Source organism: Neophocaena asiaeorientalis, unplaced genomic scaffold, assembly GCF_003031525.2.
Source record: "Neophocaena asiaeorientalis asiaeorientalis breed wild unplaced genomic scaffold, Neophocaena_asiaeorientalis_V1.1 scaffold83, whole genome shotgun sequence".
NCBI classification, from domain to species: domain Eukaryota; kingdom Metazoa; phylum Chordata; class Mammalia; order Artiodactyla; family Phocoenidae; genus Neophocaena; species Neophocaena asiaeorientalis.
In genome coordinates, this window is record NW_020172867.1 from 355,991 (window position 1) to 366,433 (window position 10,443).

A 10,443-nucleotide genomic window follows, 5' to 3' on the forward strand; every position below is an offset into this window, starting at 1 on the left:
ATTCTCAGGGGTCAGAGGCTTTTCTACAGGATTTTCAAAAGAAACTGTTTATATTTGGATGATTATCCTAAAATATTAAAATAAGCAGAGTCTGAAACTTCTGAATAAGTTATCTTTAGCTTATAACTAAGCATTGCCATAAGATTTCAATATGAATTTGCATTTACCTTTGCCATTTCAGCTTACTGAACTAAGGGACCATCAATGTGTCAGTGCTGTTTGGTTGGCATGTCCTACAATCTAAATGGCAGCAATGGCCAGTGTCTGCTATTACACTCATGTTGTCTGTGAAGGCAAAATTTCTATTTCCTAGTAATAACGTACATACAAATAACATTTTCAATGATGAAGACTTTAGTTTCTTGTCTTTTTAATAAATCAATACTTTTTCTCATCAAGAAAATGACACGCCACTGAGTATTTACTATTTTGTAGAGGCTAATGAGAAATGAACAGAGGTAGACTGAATAATATTAATGATGCACTTGCACCAAGAGAAAGCCAAATGCTTTCAGGACATTCTATACAAATAAAGATTTAATGGTAATTTGAATATTCTAAATTGAAAACAGAGTGGAAGCAATCATAATAAAATCTGACTTATGATCAATTTTGAAATGGTGTAAATGAGGCATTTTCAGTATCTAACTGCCTCTGTGAAATTCTGCACTCTCAAGCCTCATTCGTGGTAAACATGGCGCTGAGCCTGTTGAAAACCCACAAGGCTTGTGATGCCTGTGTCAGACTTGTTTCTCTGTAGGAACCTGTCTGCCTTGTTTTGGGGGTGAGAGGGTAATTTTGATTATACAGCCTCTTTGTTAATCCTTTTCTCTCTTGCCAACAATTGTTGAAATATTGTCCAAATGGAGTCCCAAGCAGATATAACAAAACACTGTGAGAAACCTAGTTCCTTCTTTGCCTTCAACAGTCTGTGAGCTCAGGACTGAAATTGAAAAAAAAAAGTTTAAAAAGTATTTCTAGGAGTTTAAAACTAACTTCACATAATCTTGTTCTAAATTTCAGCAAAATTTGATTATGCATTTAGTGCTGATTTCAATTATACTGTTATGCCAACTCCATGTTGAAATAAGTAATACAGCTTTACAGAGTCATCAAGCAAGTATTGCTCACTGCAGAATGTTAATTAGGAGGCCTAATTTTCCGAAACTATCTTATTTCATAGAGTCTCAGCTCCCATCTATTGTGTGCTGTATCCTGATTTCAAAAACGCTACAATATCAAAAAAGTATGTTCCAGTATCTATATAATTTGGTAGTAAACAAAGGTTCAGTTTTTTCAGAACATACTTATGGGAACTAGCATTCTCTGCATTAGTCAAAACACAGAAACAAATTAAGTATAGAACTGAACCTGAGGCTACATCTTTCCACTATCAAATCCAACAGTGGTTATTCAGTTTCAGCCAAACACATTATCATTATCACTGCAATAAATTTGAATTGTATTGATTTGCAGTTGTGTGTTTAATTTGTAAATCTGCTTTGGTTTTAGAGTATGTAACAGCTATAAGCATGAGTTTATACCCAGTTTTATGTTTACACATATTTAAATAACAGTATAATAGAAGTAATTTGGGAATACTGGGAGCCTAGAGAGAATTTATTTTTTTAAAGGGGGTCATGCATATATCACCTGTGAGAAATTCTGCTCTCGTTCTTTAACAGCTCATTGTTCAAAAGTGCCATGACTCTAAAAACATGCGTTTTTGCTATTTCTGTACACATCTGATAATTTAAAGCCATTATAAAGATTTTTCCTCCAAAGGATTTGATCTTTAGTCAACTTTCAAATCTTTTTTTCTGTCTGTGGTAAACATTTTTCCTCTTTTCAGAATATAAACATTTTTCCTTTTCCTGGCTTAAACATGGTCATCCAGAAGTGTAGCTGACTGAAGGAGCTTACAACTTGTTAGAGACATCAAGCTCATGTCCCAGGAACTCTGACCATCCTTCCAACTATAGATTCCTCTAATCATGTATCCTTTAACAAACTGGTTGTAAGGTTTCTAAAGAGAGTAAGAACATGAAGGGGTTTTGATATATTTCTTCAAATCATAAAATTGAACATCAATTTACTATTTCTTAATAGCTTTGAAGTCAGAAATGCTTATTGGAAAGACAGGCTATTAGAAGAAATACATCAAAGCATATTTTATTTGTAATTGGGAAACTTAACCGGCTGTCATTTTTTGCCTAATTTGGGGGGGGAGAACAGTATATTTTATTACTTTTCAAAAGCTGTGAAAGTAAAGAATTATAACTATAAACACTGAGAAAGAAAGGTTGAGCAATAAATAATCCCTATAGGCTTTCTGTTCCTTTCTCTATTTTTGTTTCAGCAATACCAGAAACTCTTACATGGTTTCACACTACTTTCTTTTTGTACATCATAAAACTGGATACCAATTTTAAAACTTCTCAAAATTACTTATCTTTCACAGGTTTTTACTTCAAACTATTATGTTGTGGAAAGGATAGGACGACCATAGGAAGGAGAAAAAAGAAACAAAACTTCACTTATTCTATAAATATGCCATATTCCTTGTTGAGGGTGCCATTTTAACACAACGCAGGCAAACCTGTGCCCTTCACTTCAATATATGAAGGCTTTCACCTTTGGCCCTCAGTTCACTACGTGTAAGGCTGTAACTTGAGCAGCAGTTAATATCAGAATGTTTTAACACTAACATTACAGTATTTCTTGCAGGTAGATCTGTCCTGCATGTTTGTAGCATAATAGGGCTAGGGTTAGGGTGTGGGGAAGTATACTTAAGTACAAGAATGATTCTCCAGTTCAGCTCTAACAGTTTAATTCTTCGAATCCATCTCTCAGGCCGAACAGGTGCGCTTCAGCGTGTTCCAGTGGGTTGGAGGCCAGGCTAGAAGGCGGCCTAAGGGATGACACCTGTGAAGGGCGTGGTCACCCATGCTGGCTCCACCCCTCCATCCCAATGACGCCTGCGCAGAATGGACTCAGGTCGAGACACTTGAGCTAATACTCGAAGAGCCCAGGGCGTCCTAGAGTGTGGTGCTGACCGTCATATCTGAGTGGTCAGTCGTTGGGAGGAATCTCCCGGAGAGCTGGACGGTGGGCTTCGCCATTTCAACAAAGCCTCTGGAACTGGCACAAGGCTCCTATGTCATGGGTGAAATATCGGTGACACGTTCCATATTTTGCTGGGAGGACCCGAGCTCGATCCAGAACCCTAGTGACCCAGCGTCCTGGTTGGTGGCCCAGCAAGACAACCGATTCGCAAACCTTAGAGAGATTTGGGAGAGGCGCCGCTTGTTCCAGGCAGGCCGCCAGGGCCGCCTCAATCGCGCCAGCCTGGTGGCCCACTCCGCATCGCGGCCGCCTCAGAGAGCGCGTGTCCAGCTCGCCGGCCGGGTCTTCGAGAGCGCCGCGCTCGCCACTCCCGGCATGCTCCGCGAGCCGAGCGCCTCCGCGGGAGGGCCCACAGCCCGGGACCTGGGGCCCGCGACGGGGCTTCTTACCCAAGGTGCCCCGGGCGCTCATTTGCATGTCCCTCGGAAAGGTGAACCCAACAGGCCTCGCGGTTTAGCTGTCATAGCACCAAATGTGCGAGCCTGCTCAGTGGTTGCGAGACATCAGATTTCCCTAAACGTTCGGCGGTGGCTGGGAATATGCGCATTTCAGTCACCGTAAGCGTAGGAAGCAAGAAACTCCCGTGCCTTATATAGGCTGTAGGCGTAAGCCTACATTGTGCTCGCTTCGGCAGCACATATACTAAAATTGGAACGATACAGAGAAGATTAGCATGGCCCCTGCGCAAGGATGACACGCAAATTCGTGAAGCGTTCCATATTTTGTGCCCTTCCCCACCATCTGGACACCCTTTGTTCATCAGCTCGTAAAGGAAAAGCTATGGGCCAGAAGCACAACGTCTGGCACTTAATGCTGAAATTAAGTGATTTTCACTGTAGTGATTTTTCACTATGAAAATATTTGTGTAAGGCAATGTATGAAATGTGAATGACGCCGAGTTGTACACCTGGGAATTTACGTGTAAATATGTCGTTTCTACGTATCTTGGAAATGAGAAAATGTCAACTTGCATTTCCTTCATAGAACTTGAAAGTTCTGAAATCGCCTTACTTATGGTCTGTCTCCCTTAACAACACAAACTCCAGAGGCCCAGCTCTTATTCACTATAGACTGACACATGAATCGCTCGATGAGTCCATACCAAATCATTTCTAAATTATTAAATCACTGAATTATTGCGAAGTTAATGAATCCTTGCTAAAGGAAGTAAGCAACAGCAGTGCACAAATCTTGGGCCTACTTTGTGACATTCGTTTGTCGTTTTAGACCGGAGTTCGTACGCTCTCAGACTGAGCTACACAAAAGCAGGGACTGTTAGCAGGGAGTGGTTATACCGGATGAGATCAATATTGGCCGGTGCCTGTGGATCCTAGAGCTCCAGCACCAGTTGAAAACTGGCTAGAAGCAGCAAGCCCATTCTGATCTGCTTTCCTAAGAAGTCATTTTTATCTGATCATTTTATCACTCAAAATGCCGCTTTACCTAAATCGGGTGGATTCTGTGATGGGAAATTTAAGAGAAAAAGTTAATTGCCCAAACCAAAAGCAGATTTTAACCAATAGTAACAAGCATTCGACTGCGGACAGCAAGATTATCTAGGCAGTTTAATAATAGAAATGAGACAGGTCGGGCGGCCATCGAGATAGAATCGACCCTGGGAGGAAAAAGTATCCGGTGGCAGAGCCACCATGCAGGAGGCCTCAGAGCGGTCTTCCAGAGCTGCCTCTCAAAACCCGTTTTTTGTGTTAATCAGCACAGGGGTCGGGACGGTGGGAAAGGGCACAAAATATGGAACGCTTCACGAATTTGCGTGTCATCCTTGCGCAGGGGCCATGCTAATCTTCTCTGTATCGTTCCAATTTTAGTATATGTGCTGCCGAAGCGAGCACAACATAACTCTTACCCACAGCGTATATAAAGCATGGTGACTCTCGACTCTCACAGTTACGGTGACTGAACTGAGAGTCTTCCTGGCGATCGCCGAACGTTTAGGAAATTTGATGTCGAGCCCCACTCATGAGGCTCGCACATTTGGTGCTGTAGTCGCTAGACTGCGACGATCTGTCGGGTTCATCTTTCGGAGCGACATGCAAATGAGGGCCCGGGGCACCTTGGGTAAGTGGCTCCGTCGCGGGTCCCAAGTCCGGGGCGTTGGGTCCTCTCGCCGGGGCGCTCGGCCCGCGGAGCATGCCGGGAGTGGCGAGCGCGGAGGCCTGCCCTGCGCGCGGCGGCGTGCCCTGCGCGCGGCGCCCTCAAGGACGCGGCGAACGAGCGGGACCCTCGCGGTGCGTGAGGCTGCTGTGGTGCGGAGTGAGCCGCCTGGGTTGGTGCAGCACTTCAGAGCACGTCGTTTCCCACTTAAAGTTCCTTTGATGAGTACTTGGAAAAAAAAAAAAAAAAGTAAACACCCAGCCATTATCACACCTCGAAGAGTTAAGGTAATTCCTTAATGTCACCTAATATTCACTCTACGTTCCAATTTCCTTGTTTTGAAGATGCCTTTTATTGGTGGTTTGTCGTAAGGATCCAAACGAGGTTCAGTGATCCCACATGGTGTTTGGTTGCTATGCCTCTTAGGTTTCTATTAATCTCCTAAAGCCCCCTCTCCACTCCCGCCCTCCCCCCACCGCCATTTCTCTTCACGCTCTTGATTTGTTGGGGAAACCGGATACTTGCACCATGAAACGTCACATTTCTTTCATTTGGCTTATGTATTACTGACGATGGCGTTTAACTTGTTTCTCTATCCTCCATGTTTCTTGAAAGTTTGTAGTTAGATCTAAAGCCATAATTAGGTCCTGGTTTAATTTATTTCTTAAGCTTTAGAGGCCCATTGGTAGGGCGTATCCTTCCTATTGCATCTCAACATAAGGCAGGTAATGTCCGGCTGCACCAGTGGGTTCAGGTGAGGTCAGTAGCCTGATCCCTCCATTATCAAGTTTCTCATACATCTTTCACTTAATGATTTTAGAATACGCTGATGAACGTTGCCCAGGTAGAGGGTCTGGCGGTCTGTTTGTTGGTTTGTTTTTAACCCTTGGCTCATGAGCTATAAGGATGTAAACCCAAGGCCCTTGATGTCCAGCTTCTGTACCCCAAGGAAGAAATTGAGAGGAAAAGACCAGGAAAAGAAATGAAGGAAGAGTGTCATTGGTCGTTCAGTCCTTTCCGTGATTTGGTTACATGAGCTAACAAATTGCCTTTCTTGCTTAGGCTGGATTGGAGCCCAGTTTCTGTCTCCTCACTGCTAAGAGGCTCTTATGGAGCCAGCAACGGGTCTCCAGACACCACCTCCCTCACACAGTCTCCTTTTCTTTAGCTACACTTTTCTTGTGTAGAATCAATTGGATAAGAAAAATAGCCCCACCCACCCATATCACTATTTGAAGGCAGGCTGTTTCTTTTCTGGATATTTTCTGAATGTTTTCTGTCAGGCTATACATTTATTGAAGGCCTCACCTAGGAGGACAGTTGCTGGAGGTGTTCAAATTAACATCTTAGATTTCTTTACTCTGTTCTCTCCTTTCTGTTACACAGTTGTCTTTTTTTTCCCCCCAAAACTCTTGTGTTCTCCTACTCTTCTCCTCCTATTTCTTCTTTCTCTATCCTGTCCCTCCTCCCAGCTACATCGAATACCTCACTAACTGAGCATATTTACCCAGTTCACCTTATGCCTTTGTAATCACCCTCATGTTTTCACACTACACATTTGCAGCATTGAAACCCTATTGGCTTCTGCCAAGCTACAAAATATTTAAGATCCCATATTTAGATTTTGAAGAAAACAATTCTTGTTCTTATCACCGGTTAAGTATGTGTAAGTCTCCAATTGCTTTTTTACGGGGAGATAGCGATCTTTAAACACATCTTTTGGAAGTCATATAGGAATGTTCTGAGGAAGGTGGCTTTTTAGTTAGATAATCTTTTGCATCTTAAGATCTCACATGAGGAGTCTCACTAGGCATTTTTTAATAAACAGACTTTAGAAAAGGTTGATTTAAAGGATTTTTCTCAACTTATCCGATTTTTTAACAAAAAAAGCGTTTTATTTTTATATACTGGAACATTTGGAGTCTGTTACCATAAATGCTGTCATCATAATAATTCTAACTATTTACATTAGCAGTGGAATAAAACAATCATCTATGTTTTCTTAGTGGTATGTAAAACTGTGGTGCCTCTTACAATCAGTGGCATTATAGATCCAAAGAGATGGAAAATCTCATTTCTGAGAGAAGGAAACTGAGGCTGAGGTAAGTGTGTGGTGATTTCCCTGGGCAGTACTGGCACTGGTCCTACCATCTTCTGAGGCCAAATTCACTTCTCTTTCTACTTTGCAGTATTACTAGGTCATACTTTTTGCAATAGCTTAGAAAAGAATAAAGACTTCAAGCCTGTCATTTTACAGCCACATTTCTGAGTCCTGCTCATTTTACTGCAACAACAGGATAGCACACACTGATAAGTGGAAAATCTACCTTATTCTTTTTCTTTTTATTCACCGAAAGGGAACATTCAGTGATGTGACTCAGTTGAAACAGGCAAAACCCACAAGTCATTTCCTCTTTAGGAATTTTGCTCTAATTAAAAAGAAGAGGAAGCTCAACCAAAATGCTCACATCCTCTTGAACAGGGAACAGATGAGTCACTTAGAACCACAGTATCAGTGACCAGCTTTACCTGGTGTGAAATTGGTGAACTTCAGCTGGGGAACAGAGGTTAGCACCCTGGGCTGCAGTTTGTAATCACCATGAGAGCTTTTTAAAATATAAGTGCCAGAGCCCTCCCCTGAAGGTTCTGATTTAATTGTTCTCCATTTCTCTGAGTCTTTCTACTGAAGAAGCTCATTGGAGTTCCCCACTAGCCCCCTTCCTTTGCTATTCCTTCCCTTTTATGGCCATTCCTCCTTCCCTCATGTTGCACCCATTGACTCCCCAGGACACCTCCTAAATATCCCACCTAGAAAGAACTCCAAGGACCTTTCAGAACTTACTAGTCCTGGGTTTCATCTTTTCAGGGCTTTTCTGGCTAACTCCATAAACTAAAAGGTGATAGAGCAGGGTTTCCCAAACTTGCCGAGAGATAGATTCCCAGAGGATTGGCCAGTGCCAAGGCAAAGGATGATACAGCATATCTCCCAGATGACCTATCTGTGGCTTAAAGGCTACTTTTACTGAAATGAGAAAGTCACTGTGGTAAGGCTGGTGTGAGGTATTTTTGTGCATGGAACCCTTTCATAGCAACCAGCTCCTTTAATTTGTAGTAGCAGATAAATCTCATGTTTTGTTTTATGGGGGGAGTGGGAAGGGGGAAGAGGGGAAAGCATGCACAAGAGACTTATCAGAGATGAGCTTCCTTAATTTCTTGTCCTTATTACAGATTTACTTATATTCACATACATCCCTGTTTCTTCTGTTTTCATGGGAGAGGTGTCTCTTGTATGGGAAAAATTTGTGCCCAGGTGGACAGCTGCATTATCTAGAATCTAGACAATCTCCCAGGGTTATCTCATTAGGGTTATCTGATTCCAAATCTATGGAAACTATCTTAAAACTCTGTAAATTGTAGATAACTGATAGCAATACAAAATAATTCTTGTTTATAGACATGCAAAATCTATCCTTACCAGTAGAGGTTCAGTTGACTTCTCTCTACCACTGTGGAAGAAGCTTGTTTTGCTTCCATTTGCAGATTCATTTCAATATTCCTTTACTCTATATAAGTTTGTGGTTTTTGATTTCTCCTTTGAGCTGGTTACAATGTCTACCTTGTTTCTTCATTGATTAATACATTCAATACAATCTTTAACACATTTTCATTTTATATCTGTATGAGAGGCATGATTTTTACCTTTTTTTTTCCCCAAATGTCTTTTAACAGTTTGGAGGTCTTCTACTGAGTTGCCCAATGGATTCACCTAACAAAACTAGGTATAGTTCTGACCAGAGGAATGCAGCTCATGGGTTGCTTAATGCCCAGACACATCTTTTTTTTGGCTCTCAAAATGACAACTTTACTTTGCTCTGTTTTTCTAGTTTTAATATTGTTCTCTATTAATTTTGTGGTTTGTCTTTGTTGTGCTTACAGCAATGTCATTGCCCACTCTTGGTAGCAACGATTAGGAATTTGGTGTTATGTTCTGACCAGAACATGTGAATGGATTAATGATTTGTAGAGATCTTTTCTCTGTTGGGTGAGAGACAACAGAGAAACTAGTTTGTTAGTCTTGTTTGTTTGCTTATTCATTTATTTGGGCTCCAATAAGTTAAGAATGTTGTATTCCACCAAGAAGGAGAACAGCTCTTTGATATCTGAACCAGTAAATTTTTTGTGCTTCTGTGTTTACTATTGACTCATGACTGAAATTTTAAAATTGAAATCACAAACTCTGTGTCTGTATGTCTATATGTCTGTAATTCCAAAAGGTCTTTACGTCTCATTGTATGGATGTGTAACGCTTTCCTGAATCCAGATGGTATTATTAGATTATAAAATTTCCTAAATTAAAGAAGTCCTGTTCTGATTGACTTATGAGATAAATAAGTGCTTATTTAAATATAATATTCCTGTAATTCTCAGAAAATAAGGAAGTTGAATTTCTGAGATTTAAAATGTGCCAGATTTAAAAACTATTTTAAAAGAAATCAGCTCAGAATCATTTAAAGAATTCAAGTTCACATAATTTAGGTAAATCCTTGGCAAACTAGACTTTTTTAATGGTAAGATCCTTGAGGCAGTGCATCAGGATGGGCTTCAGACATTCTTTAACAGAAAGAAGGTCAGGCTCCTCTTCTGAGAGCAGAGCAGGAAGAAACAAGGATGAGAGCAGATGCAGGTGTGCTTTCAGGGGTGTGTATGGACTGGGAATACACAGGGAGATGCTTGATGGATTTCAAGTCTGATGGATTCTCTTTTTAAGAATCTAGGAGGTGAGGGAGCCTGCTGAGGATGAAGGGCTAGGTTTGGGTAGAAGGCCTGGGGAGGGTAGCAAAGGCTTAAGAAAGTATTTCACAAAGTGGAGGAGCTAAGTCACTGATGTACTTTGAGGCGATTTTCGTGGGTACATAGGCAGAGTTGTTTTTTAAAAGTTTAATAGTTTATTTTAATGCAGAGGGTGTTTTTTCATTTTAATAGTTTTGTTTTTAAATGTGTATTGGAAATAAACAATTAGCACATCAAACCTAATATTTTATGGATATTACTTATAAAGCAAAAGTACTGTTTAAAAATTAAGTTAGGGCTTCCCTGGTGGCGAAGTGGTTGAGAGTCCACCTGCCGATGCAGGGGACACGGGTTCGTACCCTGGTCTGGGAAGATCCCACATGCCGCGGAGTGGCTGGGCCTGTGAGCCCTGGC

The 10,443-nt window shown here is 41.3% G+C and overlaps 1 protein-coding gene and 2 non-coding genes across 3 annotated transcripts in view; 2 read left to right on the top strand and 1 right to left on the bottom strand.

The window, feature by feature from the left end:
- The first annotated feature begins 3,744 nt into the window (after window positions 1–3,744).
- Window positions 3,745–3,851, top strand: LOC112397742 (U6 spliceosomal RNA). Its single transcript, XR_003002867.1, has one exon. It is a non-coding gene; the product is annotated as a U6 spliceosomal RNA (small nuclear RNA).
- A 1,018-nt stretch (window positions 3,852–4,869) lies between these two features.
- On the bottom strand, window positions 4,870–4,976 carry LOC112397743 (U6 spliceosomal RNA). The gene has a single exon (XR_003002868.1). It is a non-coding gene; the product is annotated as a U6 spliceosomal RNA (small nuclear RNA).
- A 407-nt stretch (window positions 4,977–5,383) lies between these two features.
- AKAP6 (A-kinase anchoring protein 6) overlaps window positions 5,384–10,443 on the top strand; it is a 569,716-nt gene continuing 564,656 nt past the window's right edge. The window contains exon 1 of the mRNA XM_024742005.1: window positions 5,384–5,525. The gene's annotated coding sequence lies outside the window, so the exon portion shown is untranslated. The remainder of the gene's footprint in view (window positions 5,526–10,443) is intronic.